General features: G+C 33.7%; 1 non-coding gene across 1 annotated transcript; it reads right to left on the reverse strand.

Annotated features, from left to right (window-relative positions):
• Positions 1-10,226: 10,226 nt before the first annotated feature.
• LOC112670239 (U6 spliceosomal RNA) lies at positions 10,227-10,332 on the reverse strand. The gene has a single exon (XR_003142822.1). It is a non-coding gene; the product is annotated as a U6 spliceosomal RNA (small nuclear RNA).
• Positions 10,333-22,008: the final 11,676 nt, after the last annotated feature.

The following is a 22,008-nucleotide window of genomic DNA, read 5'->3' on the forward strand; positions in this document are numbered from 1 at the left end:
TGCACATGGGATTTCTCTCATTTGTTTTGTGTCTTCAAATTCTTTCAGTAAGTCTTTTTTTCATTGTACAGATTTCTTACTTCCTTAGTTAATTTATACCTAGGTATTATTGTTTTTGGTGTTATTGTGAATGAGACAGTTCTCTATTTCTTTTTGAGATGCTTTGTTGTCAGTGTATAGAAATGCGACTGATTTCTATGTATTGTCTTTTCTACTCTTTAAATCATTATTTACAAATAAATAATTTTGATGTATGAATATCTATCTATTTGCATAATTCTGTCACTACCAAATTAACTGGTCAAGACTGCATTACTACAAGGGAGATTTTAAAAGTAAATTGATAAAAATTTTATTTTTTGGAGGGTGGGGATATGTCATAGTTGATTTTTTTTTTCTTCTTCCCAAACCTGCATGTTATTAATTATACTTATCATTATTGGCTATGAGTTGTTCTAGAACTATAAAGAGTTAAGAAAGAATAAAAAATGAAAAGGGATCTTTCCATCACCCTTTACCATGAGCTAAACTGGATAACTTTCCCTTTGACTTTCCAATTGTTCAGATTTCACACTTTGAGAAAGTGGTAAATTCATGGATAGGTATTTGCTTCACTATGTGGCAGCATCATTGAAACTAGAAATGTCAGCTATTCTTATCATTGAGAATCCCTGCCCTCCATAGCTTTTAAGCGTCTATCTTGGATCACATTAAGAACACACACACCTAGAATCTGGTAGAGACGAACTGCACGGTTAATACAGGTCTTGCTGACCCTAAAATTAGATTTTTAGAATTTAATTTGACTATCAAAGTTCTATCACCAGTGATTTCATTTGGCAGTATATAATTGGCTTCAGGTATGAAACAATGATTTTATTATAGGATTGTTCTGACTTGAGCACTCAGAGTTTGAAAATGTTTTATATATAAATATAAATAAATAAATGTTTTATATATATATGTTTTATATATAAAACATTTTCAAACTCTGAGTATGTATATATATATATATATATATATATAACTTTCTTTTTTCTTTTCCTTTTTCATTTTTTTATTATAAGAAGTAAGTTTTGAATAGACTTATTAGAAAAATATTTTGATTTCACCAGGTCAATATCACTTATATGTGATGTTTGGAAATTTTTGCAAATATTCCGGAGACTCTTTTTAGGATGACTTTATCTGTTGGTAGTATTAAAGAGAACCCCTGGATTTCAAATATCTGGTTTTTTTCTCTTACATTGTTGTCCCCAGTCTGGTCAACTGACTAATAAACAAAAAATGGGAACTGATCCTACTAGACTAGCATTGTCCAATAGATAGTAATTACTTGAATTCCAGAGGCGTTTTGAAAATGTAAATTACTGGACACCTCGGTGGCTCAGTGGTTGAGCATCTGCCTTTGCCTCAGGTCGTGATCCTGGGGTCCTGGGATCCCGTCCTGTATCAGGCTCCCTGCAGGGAGCCTGCTTCTCCCTCTGCCTATGTCTCTGCATCTCTCTCTCATGAATAAATAAATAAAAATCTTTAAAAAAAATCAGATTACTGGAACTCACATAAAAACTTCTGAATCATCATCCCTGGAAAGAGATCCTAGGAATTTGCATACACCAACAAGAAAACAGAGGAGTTTATGTCATGGATTATTCAGGAATTCTAATATACTTTTCAGGAGAGTTTGCCTCAATCTAGAATAGTGATAGCATCTCTGGTCTCTTTCCAGTGCCTTACTTTATACTCTCTAACCTCTTGCTTAATTTTTTAATATACTTATTACTACCTGACTTGATACTCTATACTAACCTTTTCAGATTTTTTCCTTCCTTACTGTAAACCTGATGCAAGCAGGAACTTGACCTGTTTTCTTCTCTTTTCTCCTCCTCTACCTTTCTCTTTCCTCTCCTCTCTCTGAACTGAATGCATATACTGGGTCTGAAATGGAGTAGGAATTCATGTGCCAGGGCTATTTTATTGCCATAATTATTTTATTATTATAAGACTGATATTAAAGTTGTCTAAGTACTGAAAGTTGTTGCTTCTACAGAATGGAAATTAGGCCTTAAAAATACTTTTCCATTTTTTATAAGTTTTGTACATTGAACATGTATTATAGTACTTTATAATTATAAAATTACGTTTAAAGCATGAGTCAGTTAAAACCCATTTCATTTTAACATGCAATGTAGATTTCTATCTCTCATTGTCTTGTGCAGATATGCTAACTGTTATTGAATCAGATGAGCACCAGGTATATTCCAAAATTCTCTAAGAATACAATGGGAAAGAGAATCACAGATGGTTTTTCAATTCACCACAAGGGAACTAAACCAAAGTGTAAAAACTTTGCAGATAATTAATGAAGGTTTTATAGATAAAATAATTTTATGAAATTTTTTACTGCATTTAGAATGTGTAGTAAAAAATAAACTTCAGTTTTATTCATGAGGGCCACTTTCTAAGAATAGGGTAACTCCTGGAAGCAAATATCTTTCTGTGTGGCTTTTTAGATCAATTCAAATGCAGCTCACATTTCCATCTCCTGTATTCACATTTCTACTCAATATTTAACTGATTATACCCAGACATAATTTCTAAAGGCACACTGTGAATAATGTTGCTGTTCTCATTCTCAATGCATGATTCACAGGGAGATAAGAGCATTGTTCTCTGCATTTGGGGACCTAGGTGGTTTGTCCAACTGTGCATAATGCATACTTTGCCACTTGGTAGAGAAATAAGATGTAGGCTATACTGGTTGCTGTTTTGAAATATGGCAATCACTACAATGATTATTTTTCTATAAAATTGGCAGTCAAATACAGAAATGACCATGTGCGTGCATGCATACATAATGCAAATGCCATTTAAAAGGTTCCATCACATTTTTATAATTTTTTCAAATTAGCTGCTCAGAAGTGGTAATAAGACTGGTTGTTTTTAATCTTCAGGATATTAACTGTCAGAGACATTTAGAAAGTGATAATCCAGTGCTAAGCAATTAAGCTGGGCTTTCTTAGCTAGTACTTTAAAATAACACAATATTTTCAGAAGGAAATGGATCTGAAATGAATTCTCTTTACCTTCATTCAGGAATCTGACCCTTGAAAGAATGAAGTCAGTGTAAGTAATTCACATGGAGATGTAAGGGATTAAACCTAAAGCATATAGTTTGAAAGTAGAAGAAAAAAATATAAACATTTATGAACATCTAAATTTTGGTCTAGGGAGTATCGTCTAGGGATATTTTGGTCTAGGGACTATCTGCATGAAAGGAAAATTGCTAGTTGGGGTATCATTCAACTAGAATCCAGACTCCTCTTTTCTGTTAACTGGGTTTGTGACCTTAGGCAACCTAGCAAACATTTTTGAATCTCCATTTATAACAAAAAGTCTTGTAATTAGACTGAATTTATCAGGTAAAAATCAATTCACTCTCCTATACAATTTGCTCTTGTACCTTGAGGAATTAATTATATATTAAATATTTTTATTTGTTCAGCTGAGGCATAGTACCCATGTGGATTAAGTTTGGAATTCATGTCTGAACCTTTACTCAGCAGAGTTGTTAAACAGCACAGGAAAGCTCCATAAATTTACCTTCTTTTAGATATAATCAACCAATTTGGAATGAGTGATAATAACAAATCTCTTCTCCAAAGAACTCAAGAGTGAGTAGGATCAGTAATAACTACTGCTGGGTGATCTGTCATTGCTTTTTAGAGCACAACCATCAAATACCTTGATCTTGGCTAGATCTACTGAAAGTAAATGGAATCAATAATTTCTCATTTGACTTGGTTGTTAACTTTACAAATTCATCTGAATACTACTAACTTCTCTTTTCAATTGGCTCTGTAGAAGATGCTTTTCTGAACTTTTCTTTAAGTTATTACACACAAATGAATAAAATACACACCACTTAGTAACTATAAAGTGAAAACCCAAGATACAAACATTTAGAACCAGAATTAAAGCTTTGCCAGCACCTCTGAAGCCTACCCCTTCAATGTGGCCTTCTCTAATGAAAACTCCACTTCCCACTGTTAGTCCTGTTGTGATAAACACACTTTTATTTTTCTTACAAGTTTCCTTCCAGGTTTGCATCCCTAAAACAAACTGTATAGACTCATTAATAAAATATCGGATTCTTTTTTTCTGCTTATTTTTCTCAACATTATTTAATGCATCTCATTTAAGTTACATGATGTCATCGTTTATTTTTTGTTTGGTTTTTGGTAGGCAATTCTTAGTTGATGGAATAGTTTTAATGCATTCTATTATAGATGAACATATATGCTGTTCCAGCTTTGGGCTATTGTAAATAATGGTGCTATGAACACTTGTCTATGTTGTACACTTTACAGCTTGAACATCTATCCTTGTACTTATCTGCATTAGAATCTTAGGAATGGAATTGCTAGAAAAGGGATTGCTGTTAGATCTTGGGAGATCCACTTAATGAAGACATTTGGGACTGGAATTTTCTTTTGGAAGGATTTTACTGATTCATTTGCTTTATTTAAATTTTTTTAATTTAAATTCAACTTGTCAACATATAGTATAACACCCAGTTCTCATCCCATCTAGTGCCTCCTTAGTGCCTGTCACTCAGTCATCCCATCACCCCACCCACCTCCCCTTCTACAACCCTTTGTTTGTTTCCTAGAGTCAGGAGTCTCTCATGGTTTGTCTCCCTATTAATTCTTCCCCACTCAGTTCTCCTTTCCCGTATAATCCCTTTCACTATTTCTTATATTCCACGTTGATTCATTTGCTTTAATGATTAAAGGACTATTTAGCTCTTCTAGTTCTTTCTGTATATGTTTGGAAAATTAAAATTTTCCTCAGAATTTGTCCTTTTATTTAAATTTTAGAAAGCACTAGTTTAAACTTTTATACATCCTCTTGCTATGTGTATGCTACATAAGAGGATGTGTAGCATCTTATGTTCCTCTTTTTCATTTATCATACTTCTTTTTGAGTTTTTTTATTTTGCTCCTCCCCCTTTTGGTGCATCTCTCCAGTGCTTTGTCAATTTTTAAATTACTCTCCAAGGAGAGGTAAGTGCCTGGCTTTGTTGTTCCTTTCAAATTTATATTTCTCTATTTCATCGTGTTTTTCATATAACTCCTTCTCTTTAAACTTCTTTTGGTGTGGGAAGCCTGGGTGGCTCAGCAGTTGAGCGTCTGCCTTCAGCTCAGGGCATGATCCCGGAGTGCCGGGATTGAGTTCCACATCAGGCTTCCTGCATGGAGTCTGTTTCTCCCTCTGCCTATGTCTCTGCCTCTCTCTCTGTGTGTGTCTCTCATGAATAAATAAATAAAATCTTAAAAAACAAAACAAAACTTGGTGTTATGGCTTTTATTTGTAGTGTATTGGCAGATGCCTAGTGTATTCATCATAATGTTTGTTATTAGTATATGCATTTCAGACTGCGTTGGCTTCTTTTATTTATTTGATTTTCTAAAATTTTATTTATTTATTAATGAGAGACACACAGAGAAAGAGGCAGAGACATAGGCAGAGGGAGAACCAGGGGGAGCCTGATGTGGGACTCGATCCCCAAACTCCAGGATAATGCCCTGAGCCATCCAGATGTCCCATGAGTTGGCTTCTTTTAAAGATATATTTATTATATCTAGAGAGAGAAAGTAAGTGGGGGGGGGGCGGGCAAAGAGAGAGGGAGAAAATCCTCAAGCAGACTCTGTTGAGTACAGAGCCTGATGTGGGACCTATCCTATGACCCTAACTGAAATCGAGTTGGCTACCCCACCAACTGAGCCATCCAGGTGCCCCTATGCTGGCTTTATAATGTGCTGACTCGGCTAAACTAAGTAATACTGCCCAGCATTCCCCTGTATATTTTCAATTAGAGTGGACCACAAATGATTCTTGTACAAGAGTCAGAGGGCACTCTCATTTATGTGTGGCATTTAAAAACTTACAGAAACAGAACTGATTGGTGGTTGTTGGGGTGCAGGGGTGAAGGAAATGGGTGAAGGTGGATAATAGGTAAAGACTTCTGGTTATAAGATAAATAACTCCTGGAGAAGTAATGTATAGCATGCTGACTATAGTTAGCAATACCGCATTGTATATTTCAAAGTTGCTAAGAGAACGGATCCTCATAGTTCTCTCCACAGGAGAAAAATGTAACTCTGTGTGGTACCAGGGTTAACTAAGCTTACTTCAGTAAACATTTTACAATATATACATATCATGATGTTGAACATCTTAAACTAATACATAGTTATGTGTCATTTATATCTCAATAATGAAAAACTCAAAACAGAACAAAAGTAGTAACAAAAAAGATTTGGAGGGCAGTAGTGAGGCAGTAGCTCATTTGGGAATTTACATATTCATATTTTGATTACTGATCTGATTTGCTTCTCTAAGGCAGGGCAGTGGCTGGATCTGAAATTTGCCCACTTTCTCCTGGTTACTCCTTCAGCTTCTTGGGTGAATGAGTCAGCTGTTTGCATTTGGTTGTAAAAAGCCCTGGTTTCTACAAGGCCACCGATGCAACCATGGCCAAAGACAGCAAGAGCTGATAGTTTCAGTATTGTCTCCTGGGCTTGTGAGTTCCAGCTGTTCACTGTCTTCCAGCTTCCATCCCTTTCCTTCTCAATTGCCTGCCCTAATGACAGTGCGCTGTAACATCGAATGCAGAGACAGTCTTCTTCCAGACCCAGCTTTACTAGCTTCTGTAATTCTATGAAGTCAAACCTTCATAATAATTCTCTTAATATATAGAGCCTGTGATTCTGTCCTGTTGGTTGATTTCTGACAGGTACAGAGAATATAGGTTTTTTTTTCCTCCAAGTTTTTTTTTTTTTTTTTTAACTAAAATATATTTGACATGTAACATTGGGTAAATTTAAAGTATATAACATGTTAACTTGATATGTTTATGTATTATAATTGCCATTGCAGTAATAATTAATATCTCTATCACACTGCATAATTATCTTTTTTAGTGGCTGAAATAATTAAGTTCTGGTCTCTGCAAGTTTAATTATAATATAGTATTGTTGTCTGTATTCACTGTAATGCACATTAGCTCTCTAGGGCTTATTTACTATTCATTGCAAGTTGGTACTATTAAATAACATCTGTCTTATTCCCCTACCCCCATTCCCTGGTGGCCACCATTCTATTCTTTGTTTCTATGACTTCAATTTTTTTTTATTCTACATATAACTGATATTGTACTGCATTAGTTTTTCTCCATATGACTTACCTCAAGTAGAATGATGCTCTCAAGATTGTTGCCAGTGGCAGTATATCCTTCTTTCTCATGACTGAATAATATTTCATTGTGTATATATGTGTGTGTATATGAGTGTGTGTGTGTGTGTCTGTGTGTGTGTATATATATATAAATCATGTATTCTTTACCCATACTTCTATTATGGGCACTTAGGTTGTTTCCATATTCTGGCTATTGTGAGTGTTTACTGACAACTTTTAATATGCAAAATCATATCATCGGCAAATAGCAACAATTTTATTTTATTCTTTCCTATTTGGATGCCTTTTATTTCTTTGTCTTGCAAATTTGCTCTAGCTAGGATCTTCAGTACTATATTGAATAAGAGTCATGAGAGCAAACATCTTTGTCTTGTTCCTGATCTTAGAAAAAAAGCTTTCTATCTTTTTCCATTGAGTATAATATTAACTTTGGGTTTGTCACATGTGGCCTTTATTATGTTGAGGTATTTTCCTTTTATGCTCAATCTGTGGAGAGTTTTTTTTTTTTTCTTAACCATGAAAAGATGTTCTATTTTGTCAAACGATTTTTTTTTTGCATCTATTGAAATGATCGTGTGCTTTCATTCTATTTATGTGATGTATTATATTTATTGATTTGCATATATTGAATCATCCTGGCATCCCAGGGATAAATCCCACATGGTCATAGTGTATAATTCTTTTAATGTCTTCTTGAATTTGGTTTGCTAATATTTTGTTGAATTTTCACATCTGTATTCATCATGGATATTGGTCTGTAGTTTTCTTCTTCTCTCTCTCTCTCTCTCTCTCTCTCTCTTTTTGTAGTTTTCTTATACTGTCTTTATGTAGCTTTGGTTTCAGGGTTATGCTGGCTTTGTGTGCCACCCACCAGTTTTGTATCTTATGTTTTGTTATATGTTTAGTTTTGATTGTAACTTTCTTTGATTCATGACTTGTATACATATTTCTAATTTCTAAACATAAAGATACTATTTGTAACTGATTTCCTATTTACAATGTCAGAAAACATGTTCTATATGATTGAAACTTCAAAAAATTGTTTGTTATGGCTACTATATGATGAATAGTTCCCTGAATGTTTGAGAATAATATATGCTCTACAGTGGTTTGTTACACTGTTGTATATATGTCCACTACATCAAAAATTTAATCATGTTTAATATTCTATATTTTCTTGATTTTTCTATCTGCTTGTTTGTCAACTGTGGAGGTAGTTTTTTCCTAAATTTCCCACTTTGTGTATTTTTATATATCTACTTATGTTATAAAAATTTTTGCTTTGTGTATCTTAACATATCTCAATGACATTTCATTAATACATTTTTGCACCATTCTTCCATGGTGTAGCCACCTACCATCCCTTTTTATCAAACCTCTTTCCTGAAAAACTTTTTAGATTTTATTTATTTATTTATTTATGAGAGAAGGAGAGAGACCGTGAGAGAGAGAGAGAGAGAGAGAAAGACTAGCGGACTTTGCACTGAGTGCTAAATCCAATGAGAGGCTCGATCTCAGAACCACAAGATCGGGACCTGAGCTGAAAGCATGACTGATTGAGCCATGTAGGTGCTCCTCTACTGTCACTCTGAATATTACTTTTATATTTTTCAGTGATCTCAGTATCCATGTAGATCTCCCTTCTAATATCTTCACCATTCTTGGTACCCTCTGTCAGTGGTCTTGTCTTCGATCTTTCCTCAGGGAACTCCTTTGTCTTAATTACTGGAAATAATTCTTCTACAGTATCAAAAGCAAAAAACTCTATTTTTTGGCGGGGAGGGACCATCCGCATCCCCACCATCTTTCCAGGTCACTTCCTCTAATATCCCTAATCCAATAATCTCTTATTTCATCTTTCCATCTCAATTTCACTTTTCCTTAAACCAATTTCGTCCTGATTCTGCTTCTTACATAACTTATATTCATGTTAAATCATTCTAAGCACTATTTGCTATTTGTGCCATATTCTCTTGTCCTCTACCTTTATCTTAATTGCTTGGGTTAATATAACCTTAGTTAAATCCAAGTCTCTTTCTTCTCCATGCCTGAATGTACTCACCTAAGTATAGTTGGAGAAAAATAACAAAACTATGGTGACTGGTCTTCATTTAAATCTGTAATCAATAACCTCAGATGGGCTCTTTTAATTGCTGTGAAACCCTACATTTGTCTATATTATTCTCTCTCTCCTGGACAACTTTTTCATGCTTCACTTCTTTTTGGACCTCCACTTTCTCCTCCATATTCATTGTTAGTTAACAATTTTGTTTCCCATTTCACTGTGGAATTAAAACACTTAAAACTGGAAAAACAAAAACCAAAACAAAAACAAAAACCAAAAAACACTTAAAACTGAATGTCCAGGGATCCCTGGATGGCTCAGTGGTTTAGTGCCTGCCTTCCACTCAGGGCGTGGTCCTGGAGTCCTGGGATCCAGTCCCACATCAGGCTCCCTGTATGGAGCCTGCTTCTCTCTCTGTCTATGTCTCTGCCTCTCTCTCTCTCTCTCTCTGTGTGTCTCTCATGAATAAATAAATAAAATCTTAAAATCTGAATGTCCATAATAAATAGAGTCATTATAAAGCAGGCATCCCAACTCTCATATTATTTCTCTTTAATTGCACTTGCCTCAACCAAACCCAATGGCAGTTAAATCTAACACTCTGAAGACTCCATACTAGTGCCATAGTAGATTAATGTAAGTAGAAAAACAAAGATCCATGCTGACTCCTGTCACTCTAAATGAGTGACCACATGCCCATCTCTAGCAGGATCTCTGCTGATGCCCTTAGTGCTTTAGTCTGTTTTCTCTTACTATCCCATACTCTGAGCTACTTATTTCATATCTCTTTGTCCTCAAATCTCTAATATGCTCTCCTTTTCCTCAATCTCAATAACCCTGCTTTTTATTTCATGAAACAAATAATCAGAAGAAAACTTTGTTTTCTTTCTTTTTTTTTTTTTTTAATATGGAACACTTCACAAATTTGCATGCCATCCTTGTGCAGGGGTCATGCTAATCTTCTCTGTATCTTTCCAATTTTATATATGTGCTGCCAAAGTGAGCACGAAAACTTTGTTTCCTGCCCCCAAGTATGCCATTCCTTTCACTTAAGGTCAGAAACTCACATCTCCTCTTTTATTTTATTTTTTATTTATTTATTTATTTTTTATTTATTTATTTTTTTTATCACTTAAGAGCTCTACTATTGCAATTATCCTTGCTGTGTTGTGAAATATCAATATTTCACATTCTATTGGATTATTACAGTAAACAACAAATATGTGGCCTCACTGTGTATCAATTATTTATTGGTTGTTCTTCCATTTATAGCAAACTCGCAAAGTCTAATTTACATTTTCCTCTCCCTTCTCTCCTTCTTTCCTGAGTATACTCTAGGCAATGCTTTTTACTCCTAGTATCCCATTGACATGTTCTTTTTTAATATTAAGGTCACATGTCCACTATATTGCCAGATTTGATGTTCCTTCTTCCATTTTTTTCTTGAGCAACCTCTAAGCAAGATTCAGGTTAGCTTATACCATTCTTTTCAAAAGTTTTATTTTGCTTTCCCTCCTCTTTCCTTTTAAGGTTTAACGTGCTTCTAATTTTTCTCCTTTCTCATATAAGGATAAATGCAAGTTGAAAAAAATAATTTTCTTTAACAAAAAAAGGAAAGAGACTTCCCCACTTCATGCTTTTCTAAGCACATTATTTATAAAACAAAAACAAAAACATATAACTGTAAATTCTTTATTTCTTTGAAATGTATGTAAATCTTTTAGTGGCTCTTGCCAGGTTTAAGAATCAGGAATATCTTACTCAATAAGCAGAGAACTGTCTCTTAGAAATACTGAATATGGAATATTTCCCAGTTTCTGTGGGAGGGTAAGACCCTAACTTCAGTAGATGCTTTGCACCAAGTTGCAAAACTACCTCCTAAAAGATTTGAGAAGCCTCTTTTTCAGTTGGATAGAGCCAATTAGGTAACACAAATGATCACCCCAATTATCAAGTAAATCTAGAAGGAACTATGTACAACAAATGGTACTATTAAGTACTCTTACTTGAGGGCTAGTTATTGTTTATTCCTACATGTATATAATAGGCTGTATCTACTTGGCTATATAATAGGGTGAGATTTCTTTGTCTTTATGATCTCCTAGTGGATTGCCTGTGATATAAATCACATTCTCGTATTTAATGTTTATTCAATAATAAAACTATTTTGTCCTCTATCCTTGTGGAGAAGATTTTTGGGTTGGTAGGATAGTTTTAAATTATATTTCCCTAACCACTCAGTACTTCTCTTTTTGCCTATTAATGTTGGGATGCCTCAATGCTTCTTTTTTTATTTTTATTTTTTCCTTTTTCCATCTCTACTCACTTCTTAAATAATCTTTAGTTCACTGGCTTTAAATGTTATCTCCACATTAATGCATTCGATTTTCTACACCTAACCAATCTCCCCTCTCCCTCTCTACTATAAATCTATAAATATCTTTTATTTGATGAGTCCACTTCTATGTACTGTCCATGAATGAACCTTTATAATAAGGTTATCTTTATTGTCCATCAATGAACTATATACTCAACATAAATCTGCTTCTTGTGTTTCCCATCTTAGTGAAAGTCATCATTATTTACAGGTTACAGATTTTTTTTGTTTATTTTGTTGTTTATTTTCATATGCCACAAAATATATCTTATAGGTCTGCTTTCAAAAAATATCTGAAATTTTATTACTTATATATGTCTCATTATTACTCCCCATTTAACATTTACATTGATTTCCCCCCCACCACCACTTCCCTCAGAGAGAAGGAGGAAGAGAAAGGAGACAGGAAGGGTGGCTTTAATAAACCAGAGACCATACAAAAGAAGTGGAAGGAAAGATTCAAAGGTTAAATTCAAGATGTGAAATCAATAGTGAAACATGGGAATTGTCTATGGTAAATGAAATTGTGATAGTCCATGGTATGGCTCTGATAGAGTTTATGGAATAAGAAGATTTTAAAATTATAAGGAAGCATTTATAGTTTGCAAGCAATAACTGTTGAAAGGAGCAGAAAATGAGGATTGAAAAAGGTGTAAGGAGAACCTAAACAGATTTTTCCAGAATTCATGGGGAAAAAAAATTTACAAGTTGAACAAATTAGAAGGACAGTGTTGAATGCTGTTTGAAATTAAGATTAAGATTATAAATTTAAGAGTTATGATCAAAGTTTGGAATATTACAATGGAAAATGTTAAGCACAAAGTCCATAGTAAGCACTAATAAGAATATAAAGATAAATAAAGTATCTTCATTTAAGGGCATGGAACTCTATTAGAGAGGTAAAATGGAAATATAAATAACTCAGAGACAGTATAAGAATTGCTATGTTTTAGACTTTCAGTCAAACTTATGAGAGATCTGGAGAGGAATATTCATTGTAGGGCCAATGAGGAAAACTCAATGGAAAAAACAGGTTTTTTTGTGGACTCAAACTCTAAACAATTTGGCAGTGTACACCAGTGGGCAGTCCAGAGATAATACAGGCTTAAATATGGATAGGAGAAACATCAAGGTATAAAAGATAAGAATTTGCAATTTCAATTGTTGGTGTGTAAGAATTGTATTATTTAAAAAATCCGTTTATAATCTTTTATATCTTGGGCTGAGAAAGAATTTTATCTCAGTCATTTGTGGACATTTTTCCTTTAGTTGTGTCTTCCTATTGAAACCTGAGGAAGAACCCCTGGGATCATTGCTTCTGAGACATCCATTGCTTTAATCAGTCTTTCAGATCCTATAGTTGATCCTTTTGATTTTCTGCTGTTCTTGGGGTACAAGTGAGTTTGACAAGGCTGGGAGAAGTGATTGCAGGAGGAGAGCAAAATAGTAACACCAGTATTTTTATTGATTGTTAATGTGACAATAATACAGCATTATTTTGGACTACATAAAATAAAACAGTAAGGTCACTTACATAATTCATTAAATTTATAAGAAAATCATAAATATCAAATTAAATGTTAATCTAATAAAAACATAAAGTATATATTATCATAAGCTGATAAAATTAATGATTAACATTTTCCAAAATATCAGTACTACATGAAAGTGAACAAAATTTAGTTATCATAACTCATTAAAAGGATATAGTATAACTCAATTCCTCTGTAAAACTCAGAACTTCTAAAAATTGCATTGTGATTATTATTGAGCCAAGACTTTTTTTTTTTTTTGTAAAAATACTTCCTTCTGTTGGAAAAGAACTGCAGTCTTCATCAGCGGGAGAATTTTTAGTAGCCTTTATAAACTAATTCTAAATATTTTCCCTGCAGTCCCTTACTTTTAAATCATCACAAGATCTATTGATAACATTGAAGACATATTTTTAGCGCCACCTAAGAATACAATGCGAAGTGTCAATTTAAATACCACAATGCTAATATTTCACTTGTTCAAAAGGTCTTTGAATAATGGCAATAATTATGCTTTAAAATATATGTTTTTTTTGTTGTTGTTTTTTAATAGAAGGTGGATGCTTATTGTAATGTGTATAGGTGCAAATTCTCCTGGGCTTCGTTTTGTCTTTACTGCACATATTGACCAGATAGGTTATTGATTTCATTATCAAGATGTAAATGATTTAAATATCAGGTTCTTTCAAACATAGAAATAATTACATTACATCAAAAGGTATTAAAATTTTAGTACATAATGCTTGGAATTCTAAACACTATCTGGCAGTGTTGTGAATTGGCTCTATCTCCCCCTAATGGCACCAACCAGTTATGATCTCTGTGTTCTGGTGACACTTCCAGCCAATATACCTTAGACAGTACTTAGATTCTCAACTTCTTGGTCCCCTTTTCTGTATGATCGAATATCTTTTTTTCCTATCCCTTCTTGTTCTGGGATTCTTACCGTTATGTCTTCAGTGATTTTAGGATTTTCAAAAGATAGAATCAGCTTTCGTTTTCCAGGTCCAAAAAGGCACAAGGTAAGAAAATAGTGGGTCTGACAGTCTGCATGGAATGAGAGAAAGATACAACAAACAAAACACGTTTGTATTTCAAAAAGTTCCCTATCACAATAGAAGCAGTTAGAATTGTCATTCAATCCATTATTATATTAATTTTCTTGATTAGAATCTGTATTGCTACATGTATTAGTGAACTTATTTTTTTGAAGTATGTTGTCTAAATGTTTAATATCAACATACTACTTGGACTATAGAGATTGCTATGAATGTGCGTTATTCTATTTATATGTTTATTTAGAAAGAACAATGTAATGTACATAGAGTAATATAATTCTGTAAAAATAAGGTAAAATATCACTGTAATTAATAAAGATAAAGCTAGAGAAGTGAACATTTCTTTTAGAGCTCTACTAAAAGTGTAAGTCATCACTGTCCTCAACTGTAAAATGGAATCTAAAACTTTTCTGGGGGTAGGAATTATATTTCTAATATTGAGAGAATCTAACATAATTTTGGTAGGGAGTATATTTTTAATAAAGTTTTTGTAATGAATTATCAAGTCAATGAACACATTTCCTATTTCAAAAAGATCTGTAAACATAATTTTTTTAAAGATTTTATTTATTCATGAGAGACACAGAGAGAGAGAGAGAGACAGGGGCACAGGAAGAGGGAGAAGCGGACTCCATGCAGGGAGCCTGATGTGGGACTCTATCCTGGGACTCCAGGATCATGTCCTGGGCTGAAGGTGGTGCTAAACCGCTGAGCCACCCAGGGATCCCCCTGAATGTTCATTAGAGAATAGTTAGGGAATAATTATTAATTAAATGACTACATGAATTAATAAGTTTATACCTAAATTGCTAATGTGTGGTTTCCTTTATGTTATTGCAAATCATCTTTATTATATTGCAACATAGGCTGACAATGATATTACCCACTTTTGTATATAAGGGAAAGGGGATGTGGAGACATAAAATATTTTACCTAGAAGTGACCTGGTGGTAGAGTTGGGAATACAATCCAAGTTTTATGCCTCCATGTTTAGAGTTTTGCTATCATATAGTGTGTTTTGCAGGTGAGAAGTGATTGTCATTCCTTATAGGATTGTAACCTTGATACCATCTCTTATGAATTTTGACTCTGACTGGTTTCAGTTATTGAATCTCTCAATAGCTTATAAATACAGTGGGAGAAAAATAGTTAATGTCTGTGGACTTTACTAGAAAGACTTAAGGTTACTTCTGATGCCAATACTTACTGATTACTTAGGCAGACTACTCAACTCTATGCCAGAAAGATAATACCAAACTATTACAAAGCTGTTTTGAGATGAAATGTGATAATTGTAAGAGAAGACATTTATAGTAAACAAGTGATAAGGGCATTTTATTGGAACACCTTAGTCTTATTTTGTTAGTTCATCACCACTGTCTACTTCTTCTAAGCTTTTCTCTTTATTGTGTAAGAGAAGCCTAAAAAGTATTTTCTACAATTCTTTTCTCCATGTGGTTCTGAATTAGTCCAGTCATGAGAGGCACTTAACTGATATTTGGATGGTGAAGAATTGGTAATATGTGGTGAAGAGTACTAGTGACAAGTACAAATTCTCTCAGGGAGGAAAAAATATAATTTGCATGGGAAATGAGAATAATCTTGAGTATTGGGGAGCAATATTGGGGAATATTGGGGCTATGATAGAAATAGAATTCACTGAATATTTCATGTTCTGCCATTCTTTCACATGGTGGGATAATGCTAGGAAACCGGGTAAGAAGACCATATGTTTAATTCTGACCAGTGAATTGTAAATGAAAGTAACTCCTATCTCCTCAAGGTCAAGAATTTAATTGCTCCTGAGAGTTCCCCCTGGGTTGTTGTGGCTAGCTCAAGATAGTAGCTACTCTAAAGCTTGGTTATCTGACTGACTACAGTGAGCCTTGCAGATTGTCAGTGGGCATGTATCGGGAGCAAAAAACAAATTTTAGCTTTTTGTGGTAATGTCTTCCCAAAGAATTCATGTTCTAATCTGCAACCTGTAAATATGTTACCTTATGTAGCCAAAGACATTATGCAAATATGATTAAGTTAAAGACCTTGACATGAGAATATTATCTTGGATTATCTGGATGGTCCTTTTGTAATGACAAGTGTCCTTAATATGTCCATGGAAGCAGAGGTTGTATTGATATGATTGTTGGCTTTGAAGATGTAGGAAGGAGTCAAGGAATTCAGATAGCCTCTAAAAGTTGGGATAAGCAAAGAAATGTTTGTTTGTTTGTTTTTTTTTCTAGAATCCCCAAAAGATTTTGAGCTCAATAAAACTCATTTTAGACTTCTGACCTCAGAACTCTGAGATAATAAATTTATATTGTTTTAAGCCACTAAGTGTGTAGTGATTGTTAAAGGAGCAATAGGAAACTAATACACTATTATAAGCCATTTGAAGTTTGAGATTGTTTACTACATCAGCAAACCCAGTCTCGCTAGAATTCTTACCTTTCTTTTAAAATGGTCAACACTAGTATTAAAATAAACTTAAAATTTCAATGATGATTTTTCATTGGAACGAGCTTTATAATCTTTCTCTAGTTGCTTGTTTTGGAAGGGGAGGTGAATCAGGGTACAGATAAAATTTTAGATGTTATTATTGATTACATATTTTCTATAGTACATAGGACTTCACTTTGAAAAGCAATAGAGTTCCCATCTTTAAAAATTGTCAGATGTTGCTATTTTAGAATTTCAGTTTTCCTTTCACTTTTAATTTGCTTATAAAATGTAGAATAAATTTTCATGCCTTGGGATAAGATGCAAAGATACAACCCATAGATACTATGCAGAAGATAAACTAATATAGTGACTTTACTAACAAGTCTATTTGGTGACAGTATATTCTTTCTTCCAGAAGATAAAAGTGGTAAACTGCCAAGGAAATTGTAATGTTGGAATCAAAGTGAAATTTCACTGAAGAACTCAGCTATAGAGTGTCACACATGAAAAGGGATTAGAAGCTGAGCTATCATGAAGAGATGAAAAGGTATTTTCCGAATGTGTTTCTTCTTATGTGAACTTCTGTGTGGAATCTAGAAGTGACTAAATTGATGCAGTAGCTAGAAATCTGAAAAGGAAAACAAAAAGGAAAGCATCATTTTCTGAGATTCAAGAATTTCTCCTTAACTCAAGCCAAGAGCTGAATGTGAAAGGTTCATATCTGAAATTATTGCACTTAGACCTAGAATCAAGTAAAATGCCTGCTATCTTTGATAATGTTAGAATCCATGTACTTATAGTAATAGTTCTTATTATTTATCCCTGTATTCTAATTTTTATCTGATATCTTCATCAATGTTTCCTTCTCTCCTTGTTTTACCTGTGTACCTCATGCATACACATATGCAGGCACACACAAGACTATGTATATGACTACATGTGCATTTTGATCATTTCCCAGGTATCTGGGAACATTTATTCAGTTTCTCTCCCTAGAAGTACAAAAGGAAAAGAAGGTAGCTTTCTCTGTGGTTCCCCTAAAATACTCTGCAGATTTTTTCCTTATGGGGTTATTATCATGCAGTGTGTCTGAAAGTGTTGGGAATGCCCATTCTCCTTGACTTTCACTTCTGACTCCAGGTACAGGACACAAAAAGTCTCTACATTTTCTCAATATTTTCTCTGTCCTTCAGTTTTGAAAGCTTGCCATTCACATCAATGTTCTAAAGTCTCTGCATACCTGGTGGGTGAAATATCACTTGATATCTTGTCAGTTAATATGTGTGACTACAAGGAACATCTTATAAATGAGTATCTTACTCTTCTCAGTAGTATTTAATCCTGCTAAAATTTTGTCTATCCTCTGTGCAAGAATATTCTCAAAAAAAGCATTGCTACTTAGATTATTCTGTATTTTTTTTTACAGATTTTATTTATTCATGAGAGAGACAGAGAGAGAGGCAGAGACCTAGGTAGAGGGAGAAGCAGGCTCCCTGTGGGGAGCCTTATTCAGGACTCGATCCCAGGACCCTGGGATCATGACCTGAGCCAAAGGTAGATACTAAACCACTGAGCCACCCAGGTGCTCCAAGATTATTCTTTTTTTTTTTTTTTTTTAAGATTATTCTTTAAAGAACAATATTTTCTGTTAACCTTTGTACATATATGCAGAATCATCATAGTTCTTTTGCCAAAGTTTTCATTACATATAAAATAATCTTTATTATTTCAACAATCATCATAATAAAGAATTCTATTGTCCTACACACGACCCAATTCCTACTTAGTTCAAATACTACTAGAACCTCAAGAACAACTGTCGCATGTTCTCTTTGGGCATAGAGGAGATTAGCTTTCCTCCTCTGTATTCTCAAATACCTTTTGCATATCTCTGTCACTACAATGTCCATATCCTCACACCAGATGTGAGTGTCTTGAAAACAAGTGCATAATTACAGTAACTCCAGACATGTTCATAAATGTTTAACAACCAGTTCCCCCAAAACAGGAGTATACATATACTTGTAACTCTATATATGTACATATGTACATATGTTTTTTACAAATTTTATTGACATAGGATTATGCAGTATGCAAATATGAGTAATAATTAAATGTACAATGAGTTTTATTAGTAATCCATATAGTCAATTGATTCTTAAAAAGTACTTTGACTTAGGTTGACTATGGATAAAAAGTTCAGCATATCACTGTGATAGATGAGTTAGCGTAGTTTTGACATGAATGTTGGTTGATATTTTTATTTGTGTTAATAATAAGATGGAAATGAAACAATAAAGATATGTTGAGATTTATTAGTCAGTGGTGTGAGTGACTTGCTCAATTGTACAATACTTGTGAATACTGAAAGTGTGTTTCTTTCAAATTTTGTATATTGTCAGTGGAACAGATAATTTTTAAGTTAAACCTATTAACAGATTCTCCCATTATTTTCTTATATCTTGACCATTAACACAACACAAAAACCAAGCCCTGATTTGTAGCATTTGCCAATTTCTTGGTGTCAATATTTCCACCCTGACCTATTCCAAGTTACCGATGTGTATGTCATCACTGAGAGCAGAGTTGGGAGTGATATAGAAGAGCACACCATTATATTGTATATATTCTATTCTACAGATAAAATAGACATAGATACCTTTGAGAATGCAATACTGACATGATTAGGAAATTATAAACTTTGAATATTTTTTAAAAATAAAAAGTTTAGGGCAGTCTGGGTGGCTCAGCGGTTTAGTGCTGCCTTCAGCCCAGGGCATGATCCTGAAGACCTGGGGTTGAGTCCCACGTCAGGCTCCTTGCATGGAGCCTGCTTCTCCCTCTGCCTGTGTCTCTGCCTCTCTCTCTCTCTCTTCTCTCTCTCTCTCTCTGTCTCTCATGAATAAATAAATTAAATCTTTAAAAAATAAAAATAAATAAAAAGTTTATTGTAAGCTTATATAATTTAATTTTTTAAAAATGTCTAACAATCAGCTCTCAAAAAATTCATAAAAATGTAACCATTGGTTCTTGTAAGCTGGTAAGGATTGGCTTGAGCACAGCACTTGCAGCTTCTTCATCTTGTTTTCTTTGGACCTGGCATGTAGCAGGTGATCAGAGAATATTTGTTAAGTGAACAAATGATAATCTTACCCAGCATAGTACACCAATATTGCTTTTAGGACATGGTGAATATTATAAGCACTATTGCATTCTCTGATCAAAAGGCTTCATGAATAATTGAGCTTATTCTTTTTGACATATTTTAAACTTCATGAAATTTATAATAGAATATTCCATCTGTGACATTTGAGTTCTGGAAGAATAACTAATCACAGAACAAACCCCATCACTTCCATACTAAATACTTTCTGTACTTAACTGATATTATATTCAGATCTTGTTTATATACCTTGATAAAAGTGTAAACTGTTTGTTTCAGTGTCTTTTTGTTTTATCTTTTCCCTGCCTTCAGTGATTCTCTCCTCTCTCACCACTGAGGATTCTCAGAAGGGCTCCACTCAGGTTAGCTTCCCAGAATTCTTAATCTAAGGCATTATTAGTATTATTGTTGTTAAACTATATTTTCTCCAGCTCCACATTGAAATTAAGCATCAGTTTTGTCATCATTTTGCTAGAAAAATTGAGAACTTGGAAGCACTGTGAGATCCTTCTAACTCTATTCTTCAAATTTTTGCTCTTCATAGGTGCACTCCCACACAAGATCACTAGAGTATCAATGTGGGGTCCCATTGCACTGTGGGTAACACCAATAAAGAGACACAGTAAAGAAATAAGTTACTCCAAATTTTAAACAATATTTTTCTGAGAGAAGAAAATTGATAAGTTTAAATACTTCAGTGATTTTCTAATAATGGCATAAAACTAATTTTTTTTGTAAAACTAGTTTTTATAACAATAAATTTTTAAATAAGTTTATATTGTGGGAAAGAGAACAAAGGAACAAAGGTAAAAGCACAAAGGTTAAACGTGTGTGTGTGCGTGTGTGTATGTATGTATATATGTGTATGTGTGTGTTGGTTCCAAAGAGAATGAGAACATGAGAAATGAGAGTGAAAGTAAGATCCTGACAGGGCATCTTGACCTTATTATGCATTTTCCTCTACCTCCCTATCATCCTTTGTCTCTCCTTGTACCTTCTTGGCTTTACACACCTTAATTCTTCTTAAAATCTCCCCATTCCTGAGCTCCTTTTCCTAAAGATTAAAAGAAACAAAAGTTAATGTGGCCCTGCCATAAAGGTTGAAAATCAGTTTTAACTGAGTCTGCTTACACACAGATATAGTTGCATGTAGGGCATTTTAAAACTATAGTTGGTGTGTACGTGTAAAAGCATGCACTTTGGGTTCAGATAGGCATAGGTTCACAACTTGATTTCTGAAATTTCCTAGTTGTGAAAGTTGTTCAAATATCTTAAATTATCAGAACTTTAGTTGGCCTCTTTAAAATAGACCTGATTATATCAAATTCAAAGGACTGAGAATGTTAGATTAGATAATGTATATAATGTCCTTTAACACATAAGGACTCGCTAAATGATTATTTTTGTGACTGTTGATATAAGAATAGTTGAAAATATTTAATTTAAAGTAATTAACATGCTTTTATTACTGTTAATATAAGCACAATTGCAAATATTAGTGAAGTGCACAGTGTAAAGATGTATTTAATCAAAGAGTTAGAATTACTCTCATTAGGTGTCATTTTATCAGGTAAGTAATTTAAAAAATAAAATAAAGAGAAGTACTAGGAAAGCCTTTAAATTGAAGTCAAAGTTCAATTTATTAAATAACAAATCAATGAAAAGGGAAGGAAGATTAGACAACTCCAGGAAAAATGGAAGAATATGTGGTTTTTCAAGTTGAAAATGTATTCTGACTTTTAGTATTCTAAAGTTAGACATCTTTTCACTGGAATTTCAGTCCAGTGACATCTAGAGAAACATGACATCTCTTGTCTCTAAAGACAAGGTCTTGAAAGTATTTTAAAATGGTTCAAGAAGCTCATTTGTCATGAACTAACTTTTTAGAAACAACTTTTCAGTGATTTAAGTGACGGTAAATCAGAAACACACTGATGAAGTTTACCCTGAAATGCCTATGGGTTTAAAGATTAACAGGCAAAGAACTAGGAAAGACACAGTTTAGACATTTCCAAAGGAAATGCATTTGACCAATTATGTGAGTCAGTAAACAAAGCACCTAGGTTCTATCTTTTTGGTCTGTGACTCTATTCTATCAGAAATCCCAGAATAAA

The sequence above is a fragment of the Canis lupus genome, chromosome 25, assembly GCF_003254725.2.
Source record: "Canis lupus dingo isolate Sandy chromosome 25, ASM325472v2, whole genome shotgun sequence".
NCBI lineage: Eukaryota > Metazoa > Chordata > Mammalia > Carnivora > Canidae > Canis > Canis lupus.